The following is a 27,256-nucleotide window of genomic DNA, read 5'->3' on the forward strand; positions in this document are numbered from 1 at the left end:
CCTGTGTTAGGGTTCTCTAAAGGAACAGAACCAATAAGATATACTATACCTATTTATCTAGGTTTATTTTAAACAATTGTCTCCCATTGTGGTGGGGGTTGGCAAGTCTGAAATCCTTGGGGGAAGCCAGCAGGTTGGAGATTCAGGGAAGAATTGATGTTTCAGTCTTGAGTCCAAAGGCTGGAAACACAGGCAGGATTTCCTATGTTGCAGCCTTGGGGCAGAATTCTTTCTTCTTCGGGGAATTTCTGTCTTTGTTTTTAAGGCCTTCAACTGATTGGACAAGGCCCACGGTAATCGATCATGAATGTTAATCAGATCTTAAAAAATACCTTTACCAAGGGCTTCCCTGGTGGTCCAATGGTTAGGAATCCACCTTGCAACGTAGAGAACCCAGTTTCAATCCCTGGTCAGGGAACTAAGATCCCACATGCCACAGAGTAACTAAACCCATGCGCCACAACTACTGAGCCTACACCACAACTAGAGAGTCTGTGCACTGCAACGAAAGATCCTACGTGATGTAATGAAGATCGCACATGCTGCAGCTGAGACCCAACGCAGCCAAACTAATGTTTTTAAAAAATACCTTTACTGCAACATCTAGACTAGTGTTTAGCCAAACAACTGGTCTCCATGGGCTAGCCAAGGTGACACAAAATTAACCATCACACCGTGAGCGGGTTAGGGTTCTAGACAAGGACATACCCTTCCCTCTCTTCCACCTTTTCTCCTCAAAATCATTACAGAGGTCTGAAGAAGCTTCACTCAGTGACATCTTTGACATGAGGGCCTGGAAGCTGTTAGATTGAGGGCCTGTGTGTCCCTCTTATGACCCTCAGATCTGTTTCTGCTGACCTCACACTCCAGGGAACCAGTGTTCCTACTTCCTGAGTCAAGCCTAGAGTAGCCTTGGTTTTCCACTGGTCTGTGCTCCAAGCCATATCAGGTTTCCTCTATATCCGGTCCAGGTTATTCCGATCTGCTTCTCTGATATGTGCAGTGTTGCCGTTTCTAGGGTCAAATCAGAAGACCTGGGCTCTGCCGCAGCAAAACTGTGTTACTGCCAGAATGAGATTTCTGGCGTGGGTAAGTTAGCAGTGACTGAGAAATTGGAAGGAAACCTTGATGGGGGCTCAAGAGTTAACTTCCTGCTTACAATGTTTCAAGTGTCATTCAGCCTGGAAATAGAGAGCTGTTCCTGGTCAGAGACTTATCCTCCCCAGGTGATCTAGAATGCTTCTTGTTTTAATGGAATGTGGAGTTGGTTTTGCCAAAGTTGAAGAAGGCCTGGATGGAACCTCTAAGGCAGCATGAGGTTGGGAAAAAGCTCTGGACCAAGAATTAGAAGACCTGGACTCTGCTCCATCACAGTCTCCCTGTGTGGTCGTGAGCAAGTCACTTGCCCCGTGCAGGCCTCAGATGCCTCCCTCATAAGAGGCTGGAAGCCACACTCCTTACCTTTGCCCAGAGACCACTTTGTGGCTTCCAGAGCATCTTCATGATTCATCATTCTTATACCAGACTCATGAGGTAGGCAGGATATAGGTATGGAGATGAATTGTTCCCATTTTGCAGAGAAGGTCCAGTGAGATTAAGTGACTTGCCTTAGTTCACACAGACGGAAGGTGATACAGCTAGCGCTAAACCCAGGATCTGTAGTCCAGCTTGTTCTTGGGTCCCCTTTTGAATACAGTGATGTCTATGAAACTATAAGGGAAGGAACACATTGGAGTTGGCAGAAAGCTTGTGGGGGTACCCAGCAGGAAAGACAGCGGCATAGAAGAGGGGATGACACTGCCTTCATGCCCCCAAAACACCAAGGCTTTGGAGGGAAATGAGTGAACGCCCTTAAACTGACAGAGGGCCGATTTAGCGACTAAATTTAAAATGTTTTCCCATGCTGTGGATTCCATTCAGAAAACATTTATTGAGGCTTTATCACAGACCAGGTTCTCTACTGGGGGCAGAATAAGTGAGTAGAAGTGTAATGCAAAGCAGATTGTCTGTCTGCTTCTGTAAGCAGACGTATATAATGAAAAGTTTTATATTTGAAATGTAAACAGAAGGCTTTGGATTTACAGTGAAAGGTGTGTACGATTAAGCCATCCCAGAGAGATGAAGGCAAACACAGCTGAGTCCTGAAGGCTGAAGCAGGATGTGACCATCAGGAGACAGAGGAGGAGAGGGGTCTCTGCCCTGCTCGTCCTCCCTGCCAACTCCCTACTCCGCTGCAGCTACCCCTGCCCTGGTGCGCCAAGATGCCGGCTGCCACGGCCTGCTTGCTGCAGGTCCTAGCCAGCCCTGACCCTGGCGGAGCCCCCTACCCTCTCTTGTCAGAGTTGGTGTGGTGCCCTGAAGCGTGGACTGCAGAGCGAGAGCGATTCTGCCTGACAGCTCTGGGAAGGTTTACAGCAGGAGCAGAGGCACCCGGGGCCCTGGGCAGGGGATGGCAGGTCGGAAGGAGCTACCTTTCTTAGGGGTTATGCCCACCCTTCCTAAGGGACTGGGAGGCAGGAGCTATTGCTCTGCATGTGTGATTTTAGACTGTAAGTGACTTTATTTTAAAATAAAACGGCCTTCCCAGTCTCCTGTGCAGTTTTCTATCAGCTCGTTGCCATGGAGAAGTTGGTTGCAGCTGAAAGCTCTGTCCCTCTCTGTGTCAGCATTTCTGGACCTGCCAGCTGCCTCCTGCTCCTTCTACAGATGGAGAGAGCACTCCCCACCTCGGGGTGGGGGGACAGACCCTTCCTCTGAGAGGCCTGGAGCTGCATCTCGACTCCCTGCCGGGGAGGAACCTCCCTCATCCACGCGTCAACCCAGCAGCTCTGCCCCGCTGCCTTCCTGTGTCCCCGTGCGGGGCTCACCCCGTGCTGGGCTCTGCGAGGAGGGTGACAACCGTGGCCAGAGGCACACATCCCCAGGCAGGACCCGCCAGCATGCCATCACACCATCCCTGTGCGTCAGCCTCATTCTTGCTGCAGAATTTAAAGGACAGGGTTTGTTTCTCTTTCAATCACGAAGGCCGATCCTTTAGAGTCTTCCTGGAAGTCACCTCCTAGTCTCTGCACTCCTGGTCTCGTTTCTTCTCCGTGTGCCCCACGCCCAGCACGGGGCTCACCTGGAAGCGTGTGTCTAACGGAACGCTTCGTCGGACCCCTCAGATGTCCATCCATCCTGTCTTCCTCCCTCACATCTGAGCACAGAGATAGCATGTATGGCAGTGTGAGCCAGTGGAAAAAGGAAGGACTTCGGGACCAGGGTGTCTTTGACTTTGCTTCCACTTTTTCCTAGCTCTGTAATCTCAAGCAGGAGGCTTCTTCAGTTGGAGGCTTAGTCAAACCCAGTACTTTTCTTTACATCCACATCACCTGTCAGTGATTCAGTAACTGAGTTTTAACATTTGAAAAAATAATGTAGAACTTACCAGTGGGCACTAATTCCATCAGGTGGTCTCCTTCTACATCCATGTGGGGCCCCACTGAGAAAAGGTGCTTTGCAGAGAGCCCTGGGTGGGGATTGGGAGCCCTGGACCGTGTCCTCACTGTGACCCTTAATGAGTTGTATGACCTGATCAAATCCCTTTCCTTACCAAGACCTCAGTTACTCTGTTCAAAAAATTCAGGAATTGGAGTGGGTCATCTTGAAGGGTTCTTTTTCTCTAAAAATCTGAAGACTCAGCTTTAAAAGAGAAGTCTTCCCTCAGCTGCTGCTACCAACATCCCCAGTGCCCCAGGCTGGAAGCTGACCTCAGCATGAACCCTTCTGCCAGCCTCTGGAAGCTGCTTTCCCGGGAAGCTCTGTAGAAATCTCTTTCGGATATAAAAGTCCCTTTGAATGCATCATCTCTGTTCCCACCCCCAATCCAGTGGCTGAGCTTGGCTTGCATCCCAGAAACAGTGGAGAGTTGCTGGAAGGAGGGTTTTTGCCTTCTTCACCCATGTCTTGCTTTTCCACAGACCTGTTGCCTTTGGGAGCCTTCAGCTACTGAGAATTCTATTTTCCAAGCTCCCTGCAATCCAGGACTCTGTGCTCAGCACTGAGAAGGATGCAAAGATGTGGAAGTCATCGTCCCCACAGACAGTCTCACAATCTGTGATGTGGATGGGAGACACAAAGCAGAACTGTGAAGGTCACAGGAAGCTGTCCAGAGACTCTATCAATAGCTCTTCTTCTGTCTTGGGCAAGTTCTTCCCTTCTCCAGACCCAGGTTTCCTCTTCTGTGTAGTTGAGACGTCTGAGCCTGTGATCATGTCATTCTCTTCCTGCTTTGAAACTTCCATTCTAAGTGCTCAGTGAAGGAATAGTTGTTGTAGACTTTCTTGAGGAAGGAGACTTGAGCTGAGCCGTGAAGGCTAGGCTAGCATTTGGCCTGGCCCAGGAGAGAGAGAGGGAAGGAGGATGCAGGAACACAAGCAGAGACCAAGGAGCGCAGGCTGAGGGTGGAGCGAGGCGGGAGGCCTACTCACCAGAGCAGTCTCTGAGGAGATGGCTCTTGCCTTCTGCCCAAGGACACTTGACCCCAAGAGCTTGGGGCCCTGGTGGTACCTGCAGGAAAGTGTTAGTCGCTCAGTCATGTCCGACTCTTTGTAACCCCGTGGATGGTAGCCCACCAGGCTCCTCTGTCCATGGAATTCTCCAGGCAAGAATACTGGAGTGGGTTGCCATTCCCTTCTCCAGAGGATTTTTCCTACCCAGGAATTGAATGTATCTCTCCTGCATTGCAGGTGGATTCTTTGCCATCTGAGCCACCAGACAGAGAAGAAAATGAGACAGGTGGAAACCAGGGTTTCCTCCCTACCTAGGGGCCCCAGTCTGATGTACACTGTGGCAGAAGGACCTCCACCAGGAAGACACAGGATCAGAGCCAGGAGAAGCCAACCCTTTCCAGGTCTTTACCTTCTCCTCCAGTCAGCAGGTTCTGATTCTGCTACTCCCTTGCTTGAAAGCTCCTGAATAAAGTCCATATCTTCTTTCTTCTTTTGACTATGCGGCATGTGGGATCTTCCTACCAGGGACTGAATCCATGCCCCCTGCATCTGGAGCAGAGAGTCTTAACCATTGGACCACCAGGGAGGTTCCTGAGGTCCATATCTTTAGTCAAGCATTTTGAGGATTGTATTCCCCCTACCTGTTACCCCCAGTTTACTTCCTTCTACTTCTTTTTAAGCTTCTTCCAAGCTTAGCTACCACCATTAGATCTACAGGCTCCATCTGCCTTCTCAGCTGGGCCTTTGTTTGCCCTGTGCTTCCTTCTTGGAATGCCCTTCCTCTCCTCTAACTTTCTTTTTCTGCTTGGAAGTCTCTGCTGATCCCCTAGATTTGCTGGCAGATGCCACAGTTCGTTCTATATTCCTGGTGGCTTCTACTAAATAAAACTCAGTAAGTGTTTTATGAATGACTAGAAAGACCTGGTTAAGTCCCTGTTTTCAAGCAGCTAGAGTTTGCATTGGAAGTTCAGTGGCCAAGGCCTGTCAAGCCAGGTCTTGATGCTTGTATATTTTCTTGAAGATTTTGGAAGTTCCCCAGGGTCTGTGGGCACGTATTCAGTTAGCTAGTTCCATGTGGTCATGACCCCTTTATTCGGTATACGAGCAAACTGGCAGAAAAGGGTAGAAACCCAGGGGACTCATATCAGCTGTGGAGTTAGCTCCTGCCAGGTGGGGATTGGGCTCAGTCCAGGTGTAGGGGCCTGTGTGAGCCTGGGAATGTCAGTATCCTGGAGGGCCCATTGAGGGGTCCTCTGACAGGAGAATCTTAAGGTAATCACCACCGGGCATTCAAATTCCAAGAGGCTCCAGTCTGAGAGCAACCTGGGGATACATAAAAGGTTCAGATAAAAGGCTCAGGCGGTGGGATGGCAGGAGAGTCTAGGCAGGGTGTCAGGGTCCTGCCCAGATGGCTAGAGTTTGACTCAGGCCTCTAACTTCAGGAGCCCCTAGTTTAGGGCTCATTGGTCCTATGGCTGGGCGTTCCCAGCAGGAGTCAGCAGGGATGCTATTAAAGGGAAATGGACTCCCTTTCTGGACAAGATTGGCTTGGAAATAGGCATGACCTCAGTTTGGAAATAGCTTCTGGGCTTCATTTCCTTTTCAGTGGGTAGTTCTAGGGGAGGCAATGGCTGATATGTTCTTGGGCTCAGAGGTGAGTCCTGCCTTCCTTCTGGGTCACTGACTGGCCTACCAGGCCCTTGCTCCAATTCAAGCCCAAGCCATGATCGTGCCTCCCTCTGGGCTACCATTTGGAAAAGCCAATCTCAGGCTGACACTGGCTGCCTATAAATGGCACGGAATTAGGCTAATCAGTGGCTCTTAATTCCCCAACAAATGCGGATGCTGTGCTAATTGCCAGGGTCCATGCCGGCAGAACTTTGGTTGGTGGCATCAAACAAGAAAAGTGGTAATTTGGGGGCTGGAGTGGGGAAGGGCCTGCTTTGTTGGCTGAGCCAGTTGAAAACCATATTACCCTTTGAGCAAGGCACAGTGCAGACAGCCAGGGGCTGGCCTCTTTTTACAGCCGAGGGGCTGGGGAAGTAGCCCACAAATGTGTTTGCAGGAGCTGAAACTCGGCACCAGCAGAGCAGTTTTTGGTCCATTAATGGGATTTTGTTGTTATTGTTGTCCCTCAAGGAAGATTCCACCAGCACCCTGGAGTAGCACTGCCAGGGCAGCTCACTGGGGATAAAGCATCCCAAACCTTGGTCTGTTGTTACCATGGCAACATGGCATTTCCAGACTCTCCAGGCAACCTTACCAGCATCTGCTACTGTGAACGATTCAGATGGAGAAGGGCCACTGCTCTTTCTCCGTTAGACACAGAGCAAATTGGGAAGACAGGGAGCCTTGCACCAAGGACCAGGGTCTTAAAGGAGAAGGCTGTTCCATTGATGTGATGTCTTCTTGATGCAATAGAATTTGAATGTCTGTTATAGTCTCCTGGGGAAAGCTGCAGGATCAGAAGAGAACTCCTGGAGGAGAAAAATAAGGGGAGCTGGGGGAATGTAGGGGAACTGCATGACAGAGGCCTCCCTGGGCAGGTGGCTGGAGTAGGGGGATGGGGTAGGCAGTTCAGTGTGATGGGAAAACTGAGGTTGGTGGAGGTGCCTCTCTGAAACCTGCTGGCTTGAGCCCTATTTGACAAAAGCCCAGCCTTTGGCCTCATTTCCCCCAGATTATGTCGTGCCCCTTCCTCTCCTGAGGTTTGGGAACCAATCTCCACACCTCATGTCAGCTGCATATGTCTTGCTTTCTGTCCTGCTTTATAGTCAATTGCAGTATGGTGTGTGCCTGCTGGAATCACTGATCCCCTACGTTCATAGAGGGAGTTGAGACCCACAGAAGAAGGTAGGTTGTTTAAGGTTCCCAGCAACACAGAGGCCATGGACCATAGTGGTTAGAACTGAGGACCTGGAGATGGAACCAAGATGACCTTGGTTCGAGTCCTGGCTGCATCACTTAGTTTTCCAGTGAGCCTAAACCTCAGCTTCTTTAGAGGTAAAATAGGAATCCTGAACATTCCCACCCTGTTGGGGTATTATGGGTGTGAAATGAGATCATGGAAGTTGTACAGTGGGGTCCCTGGTATACAGTAAGAGCTCAGGAAATGTTATTAATTAAGAGACTGGAAATTCCTTAAAAATGGGGGCTATCTTATTCATCTTTGCTCCTTCCCTCCTCTTCCTTCCTTGCACACCCAAGGCAGCGAAGTAGTACTCTCTCTGAAGTTGATATAAGAGGGATGTTTGTTAACTGGGTGAACACATGAATGCTCGGAATAGAGAACTGTCCATATTGATGGGCTCTGTGCTCCCACTGACTGCTTTCAGTTTCAGTACTGCCTGGTCTCCTTCGGACTGGAACCAGGCCAGGCCAAGAGTCTTTTCTGTGTAGCTCAGCTCACACAGTGAAGTAACTTGCCATTCGGGTCTCATACCCACCTGTCCTGAGGCCCAGGACTTATACTCTCCAGGGCTATGTATTTCTTAAAGGACCAGTTGAGTTGGTCCCTCTCAATCTTTGGGCACAATATATGGTGTTGCTGGTAACTAATGTATAGCTTTACAATATACAAGAAGTTTCCATTCACTCTCACACGAGCCTCATCATAGCACTGGGTTTGTCCTGTGTAATAGCCCAGGTTGTGGTGGAAACCCTGAAGCTTGGTAGCAGGGAGTGGCTGGTCCCAAAGCACACAGCAGGAAGGGCTGGAGGAGGGGCACAGTCCTATCCTCTGACGCCAACTCTGGTGGTCTTCACACCGGATGAAGCCTCTCTGGGTCTATAGTTCTTCCTGGGACCCCATCACCTCCAAAGATGCAGCTCTTAGGTGAGCCACCTCTCTCCTCTACATGCTTACTCCCTCATCTTCCTTCTTTGGGTTTGCAGTAGGGCTGAGTGTGTTTTGCAAAGTCTGAGATTCTGATTTAGTGACTGGGGAGAGAGACATTGTTTTCAGCAAAGGTGGTCTCCCTGAGCCATCTCAAGCCCAGCAAAACTGCAGGTGCTTCTGTGCTGTGGAGGACTGCCTGGGGGTGCTGGAAGCTACACACCGTTGTCCTAAAACACTAACCATCAGAGCTGGCAGGGCCCTTGGAGATCAGTATAGCTGCTGCCTTTGGTTTATAGGTGGGGAAACAGAGGCCCTTTGAGAGGTGGTGACTCACCCAAGATCATGAGCTGAGTTGGTGGCAGAGCCGCCCCGTGCTCCTCCTGTAGGACCATGCTGCAGCCCTGCCCAGCCTGGCATTTGCCCTTGCTCTGGGTGCCTCATTTGAAATCATTTTAAAGAATCAGATTTTTAAAAAGAGTTTTTTGGGAAAGAACTGTATATTTCAAACAATATTTTCAACAATGTTAGTTTTTCAAATTGTTTATATGATCATTGAAGAAAATTTGGGTAATATAGAAATGTTCTATTTAGAAGATAACAAACTGAGCCATATTTGTTGCTGTTTTTTTTTTTTTTTAATGGAAGCTTTTAGACCAATGGTCCCCTATACCCTGTAACATTTTCTGCAGGTTTAGCTGCAAAGAGTAGGAAAGTAACAGTCCGTAGGGGCCTGAAAGGACTTAATTTAGTTCTGCAGATTTCAGATAGTTAGGCTACTAACACTAGTTGTTGACATCTATAGAGTCTTTTCCAAGTAACAAACCACTTGTTCATAGGTGTTCTCATTTGATTATTTGATCATTGTACGAGTCCTGTGAGGTAGGGAAAACAAGTATTATTTTCCCAATGCAAATGAAAAATTTGAGCCCCAGGGAGATAAAATAATTTGCTCAAGATTACACATCTAGTAAGTAGCAGAGCTATGACTTCAAATTAAGACTTGGGATAAAGAAAGCAAAAAGCACCTAATAAATATTGGTAAATGAATGAATGAATATTTGACTCCCCTTCTAGGAAAGGCACTGGAAATCATCTGGTCCAGTGATTTTCAAACTGTGCTCTGGGAAAACCTAGGATTCCTTGGAGCCAGTTGAGGGTACCGGGAGGCTGTGCTGGCTTTGAGCCACTCACCCCTGCTCCAACCAGAGTAGCTTCAGTGTTATCTTTTACCCACTGGGAGGCTGAAAACATCTTAACTAATCTGACTCCTCCACCAGGGGCTCTCAAACTCTGGTGTGTATCACAGCCTCCACGGGAGACTCTGACAGTTGGTCTGAGGTGGGTGCCAGGACTCTGACTGTTTACAAGTGCAGATGGTCATCAGGCCATGCTTTGAGAAACAGTGGCCTGCTTCTTGGAGTTGAGGTAAGTCAGATCCAAGGAGAAGCGGGGTGTTCCCTTGGGCAGAGGCCCCCGTGGGGACTGTAACCCCCGGTACGGCATCCACTGCCCTTCCCCCGCACCACCTCTGCAGCTCAGCCAGAAAACAAATGACACCGCAGGAAATAACAGAATGGTTTCCGTGGCAACGCTTCGCGGTTTGTGCCTGTCAGGACACCTCAGACAAACACTCATGTGAACCCTCGGCGAGAACCTGCGTGAAATCTGATCTACTGGCTCCACGCAGGGAGTCTGGCAGAAAGGAGGAAGGAGGAGGACGGACGGTGGGCTTCTGTCATGCGCCCCGTGCTGGGGGATTCCCCCAAGCTTACCCACGGCTGGCAGCAAGACCGAGCAGACCAAGGAGGGGTAGGAGTGGGTTCTGGGCAAGAGGCATGCGGCTGTCCACCAGTGGCTGGAGAGGTGTGGATGGGAGTGAGGGCCATCTAGGCACGTATCGTGTGATGGACTCTGTGCTGGGCATGTTACCTGTTCATTCAAAAAGAAAGGAAAAGAAAGATGATCGTCCTTACTTACAGATGAAGAAACGGAAGCTCAGACACACACAGTAGGTGACAGAGGCAAGATCAAGTCCAAGTCTGGCAGGCTCCTTAGCCAGTGAGCAACAAGTGCTTTTGGAGCCTCTGGCCAGTGAGTGAGGACTGGGATGTCTGCTCCGCAGCTGGCCTCTCCTTGTCTCAGGAAGGGGAAGGTCGGCCTGCAGGCAGCTGGGTGAGTCCTGGTGCCCCTGCAAAGAGCTGAGATGTGCCAGGCCCTGGTGCTCCTAGAGCTGGAGGTAGAGTCTGCCCAGTCTTTAGCTATAATGTTTCCCTGTCCCCACAGTGGGGGCCCCAGTGCCCTTCAAACTGCAGGTGCCTTCGACATGGGCTTCCCCGACTGCCCCTCTATTCATACATACCCACTGCAGGTCTGTTGAATTGATGGCCCCTGTGGACGGCCTGCCCAGCTCTCAGAGTTGGCTTCTCCTCAAGGAAATGAGTTCCTCCTGGGGCAAGTGACACCCATTCATTCCTAGAATAGATGTTCATTGAGCACCTTTTATGTACCTAAGTGCTTTTATGTTCTAAGTGCTGGGGATGCTGCAGTTGAACAAAATGAAATTTTTGCTCTCTTGAAGGTGTCCATTCCAGTGGGAAGACAGGCATATGGTGGGGGGGTGTGACATACTAGGGGGCTTATTTAGTTTTTCCTCATAATGCTGTAGGCCTGCCAATGCAGAAGGTGTAGAGACATGGGTTCAATTCCTGGGTCAGAAAGATCCCCTGGAGGAGGAAATGGCAACCCACTCCAGTATTCTTGCTTGAAGAATCCCATGGACAGAGGAGCCTGGCGGGCTATGGTTGGTCCGTAGGGTCACAAAGAGTTGGACATAACTGAAGCAGCTTAGCACACATGCATACACGACATACCAGGAAGGAAAACAGCAGTGTGAGGGGTGGAGGGGTGGTTGAGTGGTCAGAGAATGCTCTCTGAGAAGGTGACATTTGAACTAAGAGCCAAGTGAAAGGAAAGAGAGGAAGAACCTTGTGGATGTCTAAGAAGGAATGTTCCAGACAGAAGGAACAGCCAGTGTGAAAGCTAATAGAAGAAACATGCCTGGGCAGTTGGAGGAATAGCAAGGAGGCCAGTGTGGATGGAGAGGAGTGAGGACCAGAGTGGCAGCAGTGGGCATGAGGGAGGGACCTGGGGACCAGACGGTGTGGAACCTTAGAGGCCAAGAGCCAGACTTCCGGTTTTCTTCTAAGCTAGGGCGCCTTTGGAGGACTAGCACCCTGTGCCTGGCTTCACCCTTAGAGCCTCCACTCCTGTTATCTGAGAGAGGAGTCTCTCACCTGGGACTGAGGCCACAGGAGCCTGAGCAGCCCCTTCTGGGGACGTGATCAGTCACAGAGCCTGGGACTCACCGGTCCTCCCTGGATGCGGTTCTGTTTCTTCTCAGGGCCAGGGAGCTGCCTGCCCCGAGGCCCTCACTTCTGGGTGGCCCCACACTCCCTGGGAGTTAGAAGGTACCCCAAGCAGAGTTTGGCAGCAGGGCTGCAGTGTTCCCGTGCCAGCCCTGCATCCTCTGGGAATGCCGCTTCTGCTGACTCCTGGCCCTGGGAGAACCCCAAGCCTGTGCACCCCAGCCCAGCAGCCTGGCCACTGACAGACTTGAACTAAGAATGCCGCTTTCCATGGGATCAGTGGGAGAACTTGGGCTGGTGGGTTATAATTATCCAAAGTGTTAATTTTGTTTCCAGTGTAATGTGTTTTTTATGAAGTAGGGATGTTCACAGAAGAAATCTATATATTAGCCCATGTAGCATGCATACATTCCAGCCATGCGCTTCATTCAGAAAACTGGAATTCAGAGTGATAAAGGCACCATCTGGGCCCCATCACATCATAAACTTACCTGGTAGCTCCTGCCTTTAGTTATTCCCACATCTCATAGCCCCTGCCTTTTGTTATTCCCATGGTTTCCCACTTCTCACTCAGGTCACTCACTCATGTCTTTAAAGTCCTTCCATCTTAAAATGTCCAAAGCAGAACTCCGGACATGCTCCCCAGGCTGACCACTCCCCGCAGGCTGCCTCACCTTAATAAGCACTTTCTTTGCCTGTCGTTCAGGGAGTCCCTCTTGATCCCTTCTTTCATTCTCTCCCTGTGAAATTCCATCAGCAGGTCCTACACACCCTGCTTCCAAAATAGACTGTGAATCTGTCTGCTCCTCCATCCCCACTGCTGCTGGCCTCTCCGAGCACCACCCCGTCCTGCCCAGCTTGATCCCCAGCACTGCAACAGCCTCCTGACCCGTCTCCCTCCTTGTTTGCCCATCACCAAGCGGCCCTTTCAGATGTGAGTCAGAGCTGATCACCCCCTTCTTAACCCTCCAGTGGCTTCTTGGCCCACCTGCCACGCACTCCGGCCCTCTCCCCTGCCTCTGCATGGCCCTGCCTTCCCTTCACTCAGAGGCCTGCCTCTCCCCTGGCTCTCATCCCCAGACCCCACCGGCCTCCTGCCTGTTCCTGTTCCCTCTGGCTTTGGGCCTTTCCTGGAAACCCCTTCCTCTAGGTGACTGTATGGCTGGCTCCTCCTCATCTTTCAGGTCATAGCTCAGAGGCCACCTTATTGGAAAGACTCCTTACAACCTCTCCTTCTAATTCTATCACTCTATTTTGGTTTCTACATAACTCATGTCACCTGCCACGTGCTGAAGAGTTATGTGTCTGCTTGCCTGTTGGTCCCCTGTTGGAACGTAAGCCCTTTGAGTACCGGAACCTTGGGCCTTGTTCTCTGCTATACCCCTCCCGCTAGAACTGAGCTTGAACCTTATGGACACTCTGTAACTCTTCATTCACTCACTCATTCATTCATCTCTGGTAGATAAAGGGAAAGGGAAGCAAAGTCGCTCAGTCGTGTCCGACTCTTTGCGACCCCATGGACTGTAGCCTACCAGGCTTCTCAGTCCATGGGGTTTTCCAGGCAAGAGTACTGGAGTGGGTTGCCATTTCCTTCTCCAGGGGATCTTCCCCAACCCAGGGATCGAACCCGGGTCTCCTGCATTATAGGCAGACGCTTTACCCACCGAGCCACCAGGGAAGCCCGAACCGGAGGGAAATAAGTGGAGCTCAGAATTTTAGGACAATTAAATAGTAATGATGGATAGCTGTCTATACATTTGTTCAAACCCGTAGAATATAAATGGCAACCCACTCCAGTATTCCTGCCTGGAGAATCCCATAGACAAAAGAGCTTGGTGGGCTACAGTCCAAAGGGTCACAAAGAGTTGGACATGACTGAAGCAACTTTAGCACACATGCACACATAGAATGTACAGCAGCAAGAGTGACCCCTAAATGTACACCATGGGCGTTGGGTCATAATGATGTCAGTGTAGCTCTGTTGACTGTGACAATGTATTGCTCAAGTAGGGAATGTTGACAGTGGGGAGGCTGTGAGTGTGGGGGCAGGGAGCCATATACTTTCTTCCAATTTTTCTGTGAACCTAAAACTGCTCTAAAAAATAACATTTTTTTAAAAAGGAAAAAAAGCACACTAATGTAAATTGAAAGTATTAATCCCTTAGTTGTTTCCTATATTGTATTATAATTTTTTTTTAATGTCATGAAATTCAAGAAAATTTTACCATCTGGAATAAAAAGAGACCAATAAGAGACAGACCCTATTCCCAAGGGAGTGTGGTCCCTTTGAAGAACTGACTGCCACCTTTCTGGGTGTACCCCCTCCAGGGCACCCAGCTCCTGGCACCGTCACCATGGTATGAGCACCCCACCCGTGTGGGAGCCGGGTCGTTGTGGACCAAACGGATCAGGCTGAACCGGGCACAGCTCCTCACCCAGAGTAGACACTCAGCAGGTGTTTATGAAGTGGCTGGAAAGCATAAGGAGAATTCCTGGTCAGGTTTGTGTCATCCCGTGGCTTCTCAATGGACTCTAGTGCCTGAACCTCCGAACCTGAGTGTGGTTCCTTCTGGACCTGCTCCTGGACTCGAGAACAGACCTTCTTCCTCCCACCCCCCGCTAATGCACTAGCGCCCTGCCTCCTCCTCTGAACCCTGGGGGTTCCCAAACAGGCGTGGGGAGCACAGTGTCAGGAGGCGCTGCTGTGGCCAGGCTCCAGGCCTCAGTGCTGCACTTGCACCCCTCTGCTGGTGCCCCTCAGAAGTGGCTGTGTTCACTTAGGAAAGTGATATTTGATGGAGACATCTTGAAATTCCCAGTCAGGTCCAGACACCAGCACCGAGGCCAGTGTTTGTACATCATAGCACAGCAGCTCCTGTGGAAACAGTTTTGGGGTGAAAGTGGGCTGTGGGGACAGTCAGCCGACGGACTCCAACACAGCTATTGTGGCCTCAGGCTGCACTGATGCAGGCAGCCCCTGAGAACCAAGTGTGTGTCTAGATAGAGCCCTCAGCAAGCTCTGGGGACCAAACTTCTAGGAGGGATGATGACAGCTTGAGACCTACCAAGAGGAGGGGCTGTGGGACAGGCCACTAGGTTATCTGAATTCAGTTCAGTTCAGTTGCTCAGTTGTGTCCGACTCTTTGCTACCCCATGGACTACAGCACGCCACGCCTCCCTGTCCATCACCAACTCCCAGAGTTTACTCAAACTCATGTCCATCGAGTCGGTGATGCCATCCAGCCATCTCATCCTCTGTCGTCCCCTTCTCCTCCTGCATTCAGTCTTTCCCTTTTACCTGCAGTGGAGAAGTCTGGAGGACAGGAGAGCGATGTGCAAACACTGAAAGGGATTAAGCCCCACAGGCACCATGCTGTGGCCTTACCACTCCATCTCCAGGGCAGACCCCTGCTGGCAGCAGCAGACTCCACCCTGGGCCTCCTCACTCACAGCCTCGCCTCCCAGGCTGTGCTGATCTGGGACCTCTCCCAGCCTCTGTTTCTTCTTCCATAGAGCGTGATCAAAACACTTCCTTCCCAGGGTGGCTGTATTCAGTGAGTGGGTCACACAGAGCCCTTGGCTGCACTTGGGGTCCTGGCAGGCCCTCGAGAGGGCGAGCTGTCTTTTCTGTTCCTTCTCCCAGTGCAGCCAAGAAGCCCAGAAAGCCCGCAGTTCTGACGGAGAACACAGAATTCAGAAAGGCAGTCTGTGGGGAGGAGTTTGGTTGTTTATAAAACAGGCCAACACGTTTCCACCTCGTAAGTTCTAAATCCATCACTCCTAGCTCCCTAGATCTAAGAATAGTCACCCAGTGGGGCCGACGTGCCGCAGCACACTCTCTCCACAGGTGACCCAGGCCGCCACGGCAGCCACAGCACCTCCTTACCCCTGGGTGTGTGTTGGGAGGTAGGGTGCATACAGCTGGCCTCCGTCTCTCTCAGCCTGGCTGTTTCTGAACCTTCTCAGACTTGGCTTTCCCTCCCTTCCCAACCCTTCCTCACTGGGCTGTTTTCACCATCAAATGTGGCACCTGCAGAGATGTGGGGGTGGGGGGCACATAGCAGTAGAAGGCTTGCAGGTGGGGACCTTTGGCTTGACACTGCCCCACTCTGGGCCTGCTTCCTCTTATGTAAAGGGAGAGAGATCAACAGGGAAAACTGAACAACAGTTTAAGCGATCAGATTCTAACAGAGGTGCTAGAACAGGCCCAGCCTTGCAGCCTGAGATTGAAACCTCTGAGGGCAAACCCCATCCATTCAACCCATTTTTATTTATCATCTGAACCAAGGCCATTCCTGTCAGGTCCGAGGAAGCCAGCCTCAGGCCCAGGGCATGTGTCCCCCTCCTCGGCTCTTTTACTTCCATCTTCTTCCTCTCTCTCTCTTTCTCTCATTCACATCCAAACCCACCCACACCACCACGCAAGTTCTCCAGACTTAGAAGGACTTCTGCTCTGTCTCATCTCAGACTCTGCCCACCATAGGAATGCCGTCACCAGCTGGAGGCTCAGAACCTCTGGCACAGGCGACCTGCCCCTCTCCAGGGCAGTCCTTATAGTGTTCTTCCTGATGGTAAGTGGAAATCGGCCTGCGTGTGGCATCTCCTCCCCAGGTCTGTGGGCTCTTTTAGCCTCTGGGAAAGATCTGACAGCTCCTTGCTCTTGCCAGCCTTTCATTCATTCGAGTGTCCGTTCATTCAAACAACAGGTGTGAGTGCTAGTGTACTCTGAGTATTGTTTCAGGTGCAGAAATAGCAGCAATCAGAGAGTCCTGCCCTCAAAGGGCTTGTATTCTGGTCAGGAGAGAGACTGTAAGTAACAAGTTAAAAATACAAAGAAAAATAAAGCAAGTGAGGAGACAAGAGATAGGGAGGGGTGTAGACGGCTATTTCATAGAGAGCTGTCAGGGGAGGCCTCTCAGATAATGTGTGTGGATGTGTGCTAAGTTGCTTCAGTCGTGTCTGACTCTTTGTGACTCTATGGACCGTAGCCCACCAGGCTCCTCTGTCCCTGAGATTCTCCAGGCAAGAATACTGGAGTGGGTTGCCATGTCCTCCTCCAGGGGATCTTCCCAACTCAGGGATCAAACCCACGTCTCTTATATCTCCCGCGTTGGTAGGCAGGTTCTTTATCACTAGCACCACCTGGGAAGCCCAGATAAGGTGACATTTGAACAAATACTTGACAGCATGAGGGAGTGGACCTGTGGACATCAGGGCAAGAGCATTCCAGACAGTGAGAACAGCAAAGGCCCAGAGGCCAGTGCTCTTTGAAGAACAGGAAGGGAGTCAGTCATTGTAGCTGTGGTGATGTCAGCAAGGTGGAACTTGATAGAACCTGAGGTCCAGGAAGAAGCTGGACACCAGCTGTTATTTATCTGAGTCAATGAAGAGGCATCGGAGGATCTGAGCAGAGCAGTGCCATGCTGACTTACTGCCAGGTTTGAACAGCCTCACTCAGTTTTTGTGTAGAGAATACAACAGGGGCAGCAGAGAGAGCAGTGAGGACACCCTTGCAGGAGTACCCATGCAGAGTGATTGGCTGATGAGATCCCAGATGTCCTTTAAATATTACCTTCCTAAATCCTTCATCGTTCCTACCTGGTGGACAGCCACAACCTCCTCTCTGGCCCCCTCACCTTCAGTCCCAAACCCCACCTCTTCCTCTCACCCCGTTCTCAGCACTGTCATGGATCCTCATCTGGAAAGGACCCCGGGCCAGTCAGCTTCTACGTAGCCTCTTGGGCTGCAGTCACAAAAGCATCTCCAGAGTAATGTTGTGGGCCAGCAGGCCCTCCCCCTCCTGATTTTGGAAGCCTGCTTCCTCCTGCTGCTTCAGATCCTGCCTTGAGGGCATCAGTGGCCCCAGAGAGGGACAGATGGACTCATTATTAGACATGTCCTACACTGAGAGTGCCTCTTCCCTCAGACTGGCCCGGTGGGACCATCGTCCTCGCAGCCACTCTCTAGGCTGTTCTGGTGGAGGAGCTGCCCCTCTCTGGGCAGCGTGACCGTGGCTCTCTGTTCTTGAGGCCAGTGGCCAGGAGGCGGCTCTGGCCACAGATAGGGAGATGAAGATAAGGATCCAGGCACAGGACTGGCGCTGATGGCACTAGATCTCAGTGTTAGGTGTGTGCTCCAGCTCTGCTGCTCTCCAGACAGAGCAGGGGCCTCAGAAAGACTGTGGGCAGGGGAACAGCCCAGATGTATCTACTTTCACTCAGTAGCTCCATCCTGAGTTGCCTATACCGTGTACCTGAGGGCTGGTTGACAAGTGTGACCCACTCCCCAGGCCTGGCTCTCATCCCAGCTCACAGACCAGTGAGACAGTTACAAAGAGAGAAACACCTCTAGATCCAAGAGGAGTGTGGTGTGTGTGCTTAGAGAGCTCTGGGTACTCAGTGGAAGTGAGATTAACAGCCTTCCAACAGCACAGGAGGACCCAGCCCTACACTGGACCAAAATTTACTCCTGCAGCCAAAAAGATGCCAGCAAGATCAATGAAGGTCACTCCAAGTAGACAAATCTCAGTGAGTACCTTCTACTAAGATGGGTGAACTCTTATTCATCCTTCAAAACCCAGCTCAAAATTAATTCCTGGAACTTTCAGTGACACCTGCCTCGTGTCCACAACAGAGCATATAATTCTCTCCTCTATGCTACCTCTGTCCCTTAGAAATACTGTTGCTTTTTTAAAATCATCATCCTATATTATTGGTTTTTAAAATATATGAACACACAACAGAGAAAATATCAGTCATCCTTCCCCCATGTCTCCCTCTCTTCCTCAGAGATTGTGTGTTCTCAGTTTGGGATGTATTCTTCAGAATCTATACATACAGAAATATATAGTGGCTTTGCATAAATTAAATCATAATCCCTCTATATTGTTCTGTATCCTATTTTCTCTTAATGTCTGAGGTATTGTCCCATGTCAGGCCACGGAGTGCTACCTCATTATTTTAAATAGCTGTGTATTATTCAAGACATAATATTGACATAATATTATTCAATATTATTCATACTATTATTCAGTATCACTCGATATTATTCATAATATCATTCAATATTATTCATAATATTATTCAATTATTATAAATAATTCATAATATTATTCAATATACTTGACCATATATGGTTCAAATGGTAGGGTCAAACCATAGTTTCTTTGCATATTCCTTTGTTGATGGTATTTTGGGGCTTCCCTTCAAATCTTTCACAATTAGAAACAATACCAGAGTAAACACTGCCGTGCCAGCCCCCTTGTACATGCCGTTGGTCCCCAAATTGACTTTCCCCATGGTGGCAATGGAGAAGGAAATGGCATCCCACTCCAGTATTCTTGCCTAGAGAATCCCGTGGCCAGAGGAGCCTGCTGGGCTGCTGTCCATGGGGTCGCACAGAGTCAGACACGACTGAAGCGACTTAGCATGCATGCATGCATTGGAGAAGGCAATGGCAACCCACTCCAGTGTTCTTGCCTGGAGAATCCCAGGGACAGAGGAGCCTGGTGGGCTGCCATCTATGGGGTAGCACAGAGTTGGACACGACTGAAGTGACTTAACAGCAGCAGCAGCATTTGGCACTAGTGGTAAAGAACCTGCCTGTCAATGCAGGAGACATAAGAGACTCAGGTTCAATCCCTGAGTCAGAAAGATCCTGTGGGGAAGGAAATGGCAACCCTCTCCAGTATTCTTGCCTGGAGAATTCCATGGATAGAGGCGCCTCAAAGGCTGTAGTCGGTGGAGTCACACGGAGTCAGACACAACGGAAGCGGCTGAGCACGCACACACATGGTGTGTACCCTAATGGCCTGGGAGCCCCAGGGCAGAAACTGAATTTTCCTCTTCAGGGTCTTGTGTCCAGTACAGGGTCCAAGCCAGGAGAAGCATCCACACGATGAAATAAATGGACCATTTGAGCAGAATCATGACTGTGTGAAAGATCTGGGTGAACTCAGGGAGTAGTGGCAAGCCTGTGGGGCTGCAACAGGGGAAAGGGCACTGATGCAGCCAAGAGGGACAGGCCGCCGTGAGAGTCAGTTAAGAGGTCCCTTGTAGATGGTGGGGAGACGGGAAACTGTCCACGAGAGGGCCTAGTCCACACTGTTTCAGCCTGACTTCCCCCACCCATAAACCAGCTGTTGTAATTGTCCAGGCAAGACAGACTCTGGCCCTGAATCTCATCTTTCTGTCCTGAGGTTGCCACCTGGACCCAAACACATCAGGAAGCCTGAATTCCTTGCTCACAGCACCTAGGGACCACCAGTTACGGCCCACATGGTGAGATACCCATGAACTTGGGCGACTGGACACTCAGACATTTCTCTGAAACTTGCCTGGCCCTGAGGCCAGCTCCATCCACACTGACATCTACCACGTTCCTGAATCCAGAGCCTTGCTCTCCATGAGGTGCTCAGACCTCACCCCTCCTGTCTCTCTCTCTGTCTCTGTCTCTGCCTGGTGTTGCAGAAGAGCAGCTCTGCCTGAGGCCCAAGGTCCATGTGTGGCCTCTGGCAGGCAGCCGACAAGGTGAACCATTGACTTTTTGCACCGTCTCTCCCCCCGCTTTCCCCCTCCCCAAGATGTGGTGGGGTGGGCGGTGGCAGAAGGAAGCAGGGTCTTCTGCAGCTGCCGCGGCCTCATCCCCAGTGCTCGTGAGGGCTCGGGGAGGATCCTGCTCTTCTGTAGGATGCTCCTCCTCCCACCTGCTCCACCTCTTGCCTCCCATCCCTGACCTTGTCCCTGTCCAGTTGGGCCATGACTTTGAACCTGTCTTCATTACCTGAGGAGCTTCACAGTTGATTTCCTTTAGGAGTTTCCTTTAGGATTTGCTGGAGAGGATGACATATTGACAAGAGGGATTCTGGAGCCCTTCTGCCTGGCTTGGAATTCAGGTCCACTTCTCACCAGCTGTGTTAGGTTGTATCTCACAGGCTTGCTGTGGGGATTCAGTGAATTAACACACATAAAGTGTTTATCACAGGGCCTGGCGTACACTAAGTATTCAGTGACTTTATTACCATTTTGGAACTACTGAAGCACCCTGAGACTCGGGAGCCCTGGATTCTAGTCCTGACTGGAATGGCCATGGGCAAGTTCTTTTACCTCTCTGAGCTTAGTTACCTCATCTATAAAATGGAGGCAAGAACACTTCAGAGGGTTGCTGTGAGAATTAAAGTAACATTTATATGAAACTGAGAAACACCATCCCTAGGTTGTAGCCCTCATCTTCATGGTCAGAGGAGGCAGCTAGAGCTCCAGCCATCATATCCACATTTCCAGTGACAGGATGGAGGAAAGCACAAAGAAGAAAGGGGCAAAGGGCACATGCCACCTGTCTTTGAAGAAGAGTTCTATAAACTAATACAGAACATTTCAGCTTGCTTCAAAAAACTGAGATCATGGCATCCAGTCCCATCACTTCATGGCAAATAGATGGGAAAAAGTGGAAACAGTGGCAGATTTATTTTCTTGAGCTCCCAAATCACTGTGAACAGTAACTGCGAATTAAGTGAAGTGAAGTGAAGTCGTTCAGTTGTGTCCGACTGTAGCTGACCAGGCTCCTCCGTCCATGGGATTCTTCAGACAAGAATACTGGAGTGGGTTGCCGTTTAACGTGATGGCAAATAAAATTAAAAGATACTTGCTCCTTGAGAGGAAAGCTATGACCAACCTAGACAGCATATTTGAAAGCAGAGGCATCACTTTGCCAACAAAGGTCTATTATCAACAATGCTATGGTTTTTCCAGTAGTCATGTACGGATGTGAGAATTGGACCATAAAGAAGGCTGAGCACCAATGAACTGATGCTTTTGAACTGTGGTGCTGGAGAAGACTCTTGAGAGTCCCTTGGACAGTAAGGAGATCAAACCAGTCAATCCTAAAGGAAATCAGCTGTGAATATTCACTGGAAGCTGAAGCTCCAATACTGATGCTGAAGCCGGAGCTCCAATACTTTGGTCACCTGATGTGAAGAACTGACTCCTTAGAAAAGACCCCGACGCTGGGAAAGATTGAGGGCAGGAGGAGGAGGGGACACAGAGGGTGAGATGGTTGGATGGCATCACTGACTCAATGGACATGAGTTGAACAAACTCCAGGAGATAGTGAAGGGCAGGGAAGCCATGGGGTCATGAAGAGTTGGACACGGCTTAGCAACTGAACAATGAACAACTCACTGGCCACGCTCCACTGTACAAGATGTTGGGAAATGTAGTCTCCAGTCTGTGGTTCAGGAACAACCAAGGGTTTCTGCCACACATGCTCAGGTGCTTGCCTCTTCTAGGCAAGTACGCTCCCACAGAAAAGCTGCCCCCTTCCTAGCGCTGGGCTGCAGTCCCAGCACCATAAGGCCCTATGAGGACCCAGGTTGCCAAGAAGCTCAGGCAGGTGCCACAGACCTGAACAGATTGAGGTGCTGTGTCCAACCTGTGCCAGGGACCGTCCCACCCCGAGATTCTGCTGCCCACAGGGCTCTTAGGCTGATGCAAGTGTGGTGGGCCCTAAGCTTTGTCACTTGTCACAGCCTGAATCAGCTCCACTGAGCCCCACAGGCAGGGCACTGAACTCTAGAGGTTGAGGAATCCTTCTGTATCTATGAGCTCTCTACCCAAGGCTCAGAGCTTCCCCGGTAACTCAGGGTAAAGAATCCACCTGGAATGCAGGAGTTGCAGGGGTTCGCTCCCTGGGTTGGGAAGATCCCTAGGAGGAGGGCATGGCAACCCACTCCAATATTCTTGCCTGGAGAATCCCATGGACAGAGGAGCCTGGCAGGCTATGGTTGGTCCATAGGATCGCAAAGAGTTGGACACAACTGAAGCAATTGAGACCCAAGGCTCAGACAGGTGTCCCAGGGTCAGTGGAGAAGCTCTGGGTCAATCAGGTGGGATCTCAGTGTCTTTGAGAGCCTGGTGAGTGCCAGACACACTGCAGAGATCCCTGTGTAACTCCAGGAGTCATGAATGCACTTGTTTTGAAAACTGGGTGTCCCGTATGCCAGTTAGCTTAGGAGGAGACTTGTCATGGGCTCCCACCTCTACATGATAATAGTAGCACCTTGCTGAGTCCAGAGGGCCCTCCCGTCTTCACTGTGCCCCTGAATAGGTGGCCGTCAGTGACGGTGGGAGGCGGGTGTGTGTGTGAAACATCTTCTAAATTGCTGGAGGAGCTCAGAACTTAAGTCTTGGGTGAGCCCTTCTATTACATGGCAGCCCATCTTTCACTCTCCAAGTTCAGCCGCCTGGTCTTTTTCTACAGGAGGTTTCTTTGCAGTGTTGGGGAACCCTTGACTTGTCATCCCACCCTCAGCCTCCCCATCTACGGGGAGGGTTTCCCACCAGCATGGCCTTCCTTGCCTTTTCCTCCTTCTCATGTGGCTGTGAGCTGTCCCCATGTGTCAGGCAGGGTACCAGGGCCTTACTGTCTATCAGCACATGCGGGCCTCCTCCTAGGAGCCCCGTGAGGGAGGTGGGGGCAGACGTGCCATCGTCACACAGCTGTGTGGTGATGTGAGAACCAGGGCAAGCGTAGCACAGTCCACAGTCATCCATAGTATGTGTTATATATGTACCAGGGGCTGGTGGGTTACAGGCCATGGGCCACATCTAATTCATGGCCTGTTTTGTATGGCTTCGCAAGCTAAGAATGATTTTTAAAGTCTTGTAATAAAGAATAAGAATAGGCAACAGAGACCGTATGAGACCATCTAACCTGAAGTATTTCCTGTCTGCCTTTATGGAATAAATTTGGCAAGCCCTGATATAGAACATGCAGAGTTTAGCATAGATTCTGGAGCCACACCTCCTGGGTTCTAGAGCCTCAGTTTCATAATCTCTAAAATGAGAATAATCTTTGAAGCATGACTGCCCTACAGGATTGTTGGAATAAAGTGAGATAAATAATATAAAGCACCTACCCTCATGCCAGCCTCTTTGGGAGGGCTGGAAGAAGCTGTATCTGAGCCTGTGCCAGGCTTCTCAACCCAGTGGGCTACCCCAGCCCTGCGCATGGCTTCCTCAGAGCGTTTCCTTTGGCAGGAGGAGAGGGGCCTGCCAGGTGCCCATTGTGCCATGTCCTGCTGCTAGGTCAGCGCTGCCTTCCTCCCACCCCCATTCCTGCTGACTGTCAGCTGGTGCCGCTCACCAGGGCCGGGCGCGAAGCCCGCAGCAGGTGCCGAATGAAGCCCACAGGTCTGAAGCCTGTCCCACTGTCCACCTTGTGCCTCCGATCGGCCTGGATGAAACGCCTGCTGAACTGCAGGACTTGCAGCCTGGGGCTCATCCTCTCTGTGTGCATTTCCTCACTCATGGGCCAAACAGGCAGACATCTGTGTTTCCCCAAGCCCAAGCTTTTGGCTAATGACTGCCTTCCTCCCAGGGAAAAGGAAGAAGGGTAATCCCAGGCCAGCCAGGCTCCCTCTGTGAAAGAGTGGTCCACAAAACAGATTTTTCAGTGGCTAATGAGTGGAATGTAAAGATAATTACAAACTCAGATCATTGAAAAAAAAACAATCAAAGTATTTTCTTATCTGGATGGGGATGGGCTTCCAATTCTTACAGCAATGGGAGAAATGATTAGATAAAAGAGCAAGAAATTGTACTATGTGGAACCATAAAATTTATGTTTTACATCAAAACACCCAAAGCAAAATTTTAAATAAAACTGAGGGAAAAAATATTTATGCCACATATACACAGAATTACTACTCTTAAAATAATCTTAGTAAGGCTCTTGAGAACAATAATGGCAAATATTTATTTAGTGCAGTAGTGCCCCCTCATCCACAATTTTCCTTTCTGTGGTTTCAGTTACCCACTGTCAACCATGGTCAGTCAATATTAAATAGAAAATTCCAGCAGTAAACAATTCACAAGTTTTGAATTGCATGCCATTCCGAGTAGTGTAATGAAAACTTGCTCTGTCCTGCTCCATCCTGCCCAGGATGTAAATCAACCCTTTGTCCAGCCCATTCATGCAGTACATGCTACATGCCCATTATTATAGGTAGAACCAGTATAGGATTTGGTACCATCCATGGTTTCAGGCATTCACTGAGGGTCTTGAAAAGTGTCCCCTGCACATAAGGGCAGACTCTGATACTATGTATTTTATATATATACTTATTCATTTAATCCTTGTAAATGAATCAGTTCAGTTCAGTTGCTCAGTTGTGTCCGACTCTTTGCGACCCCATGAGCCACAGCACACCAGGCCTCCCTGTCTATCACCAACTCCCAGAGTTCACTGAAACTCATGTCCATCGAGTCAGTGATACCATCCAGCCATGTCATCCTCTGTCATCCCCTTCTCCTCCTGCCCCCACCCAGCATCAGGGTCTTTTCCAATGAGTCAACTCTTCACATGAGGTGGCCAAAGTATTGGAGTTTCAGCCTCAGCATCAGTCCTTCCAATGAACACCCAGGACTGATCTCCTTTAGAATGGACTGGTTGGATCTCCTTGCAGTCCAAGGGACTCTCAAGAGTCTTCTCCAACACCACAGTTCAAAAGCATCAATTCTTTGGTGCTCAACTTTCTTCCCAGTCCAACTCTCACATCCATACATGACCACTGGAAAAACCATAGCCTTGACTAGATGGACCTTTGTTGACAAAGTAATGTCTCTGCTTTTGAATATGCTATCTAGGTTGGTCATAACTTTTCTTCCAAGGAGTAAGCATCTTTTAATTTCATGGCTGCAGTCACCATCTGCAGTGATTTTGGAGCCCAAAAAAATAAAGTCTGACAAGAGTTCCAGAAAAACATCTATTTCTGCTTTATTGACTATGCCGAAGCCTTTGACTGTGTGGATCACTATAAACTGTGGAAGATTCTGAAAGAGATGGGAATACCAGACCATCTGACCTGCCTCTTGAGAAACCTGTATGCAGGTCAGGAAGCAACAGTTAGAACTGGACATGGAACAACAGACTGGTTCCAAATAGGAAAAGGAGTACGTCAAGGCTGTATATTGTCACCCTGCTTATTTAACTTCTATGCAGAGTACATCACGAGAAACACTGGGCTGGAAGAAGCACAAGCTGGAATCAAGATTGCCAGGAGAAATATCAATAACCTCAGATATGCAGATGACACCACTCTTATGGCAGAAAGTGAAGAGGAACTAAAAAGCCTCTTGATGAAAGTGAAAGAGGAGAGTGAAAAAGTTGGCTTAAAGCTCAACATTCAGAAAATAAAGATCATGGCATCTGGTCCCATCACTTCATGGCAAATAGATGGGGAAACAGTAGAAACAGTGCAAATGAATAAGTATGTATAAACTTTATAAAAAAGATACTATTATTATCCCCATTTAACAGATGAGACTGAAGCTCAGAGAAGCTAAGTAACTTGCCCAGGGTCACAGCTAATACATGGAGGAGTTGGGATTTTGAACCCAGGCCATCTGGCTTTTGGGTCTGAACACTTAAACTCTTCTATGAAAAACAGGGAAAACTTGTAAAGCAGAAAGTACACAAAAGAGGAAATACAGATATCTGAGAAAAATAAGAATTATTTTTCAGTTTCAGTGGGAATGAGAAAAGTACAATAAAAATAATGATAATAACGGACAGGGAGGCCTGGCGTGCTGCGATTCATGGGGTCACAAAGAATCGGACACGACTGAGTGACTGAACTGAACTGAATAAAAAAATTAATAATAATCTTTGCCTTCAAATTAGAAAAGATTTTAAAATATTATAATAATGAATAACTACTGACAATACTGGAGTGCTACAGAGATTCGCACAGATTGCTGTAGTTATATTCGAGCGGCCTTTGTGAAAAGTATTCTGGCAGTACTCAAAGCAATACTCAGGAATCTCAAAAATGTCCACGCCATTTGACCAGAAGTTCCCATTCTAAGAATCTTAATTTGAGAAAATAATTAGAAATGTAGGGAAAGATTCATGCACAAAGATGTTCATAGAAATGTTATACAAAATAATGAAAAATTAGAAACAACCTATCTGATAATAAAATGCAGGTTAAGGAAACTGTTTAATCTCCATAATGGGCAAAACTAGGCACCCATTAAATAATCTTTATAACAAAAGACACCATAAACAAAGTGAACAGACAGCACAGACTTCTGGGAGAAGACACGATGCTTATAACAAAGGATTATATAAACAAAAGAATACACAAAGAACACTTACAAATTAGGAAGAAAGAAAAGGCAAGCAACCAGAAACAGGCAAAGAATGAAAGAATGTAAACACACAATACATAGAAGAAGCAATTTAGGGGTAGTATCATAAAGAGATGCTTCATCTCATTAGTAGTCAAAATTGCAAAATAATTACATGTATTTAATAAAAATCAAAAGAATGTAACGGCAAAGATAGAAGGAAACAAATTCATCTCCACGGTCGATGGGACTATAACGATGAGGCTGCAGCCACGGTGAGGAGCGGTTTGGCCGTACCTGCACGTGTGCCCAGTCGCATCTGACTCTCTGTCACCCCCACGGACTGTAGCCCACCAGGCTCTTCTGTCTATGAGATTATCCTGACAAGAATGCTGGAGTGGGTTGCCATCTCCTCCTCCAGGGGATCTTCCCGAC

At 49.3% G+C, this 27,256-nt stretch overlaps 1 protein-coding gene and 1 non-coding gene across 3 annotated transcripts in view; one reads left to right on the forward strand and one right to left on the reverse strand.

Moving 5' to 3' along the window:
• The window catches only part of SERGEF (secretion regulating guanine nucleotide exchange factor), a 256,202-nt gene that overhangs the window by 226,239 nt on the left and 2,707 nt on the right, over positions 1–27,256 (forward strand). The window lies entirely within an intron of this gene.
• TRNAY-AUA lies at positions 13,299–13,371 on the reverse strand. The gene has a single exon. It is a non-coding gene; the product is annotated as a tRNA-Tyr (tRNA).

This window comes from Oryx dammah, unplaced genomic scaffold, assembly GCF_014754425.2.
Source record: "Oryx dammah isolate SB20612 unplaced genomic scaffold, SCBI_Odam_1.1 HiC_scaffold_17, whole genome shotgun sequence".
NCBI classification, from domain to species: domain Eukaryota; kingdom Metazoa; phylum Chordata; class Mammalia; order Artiodactyla; family Bovidae; genus Oryx; species Oryx dammah.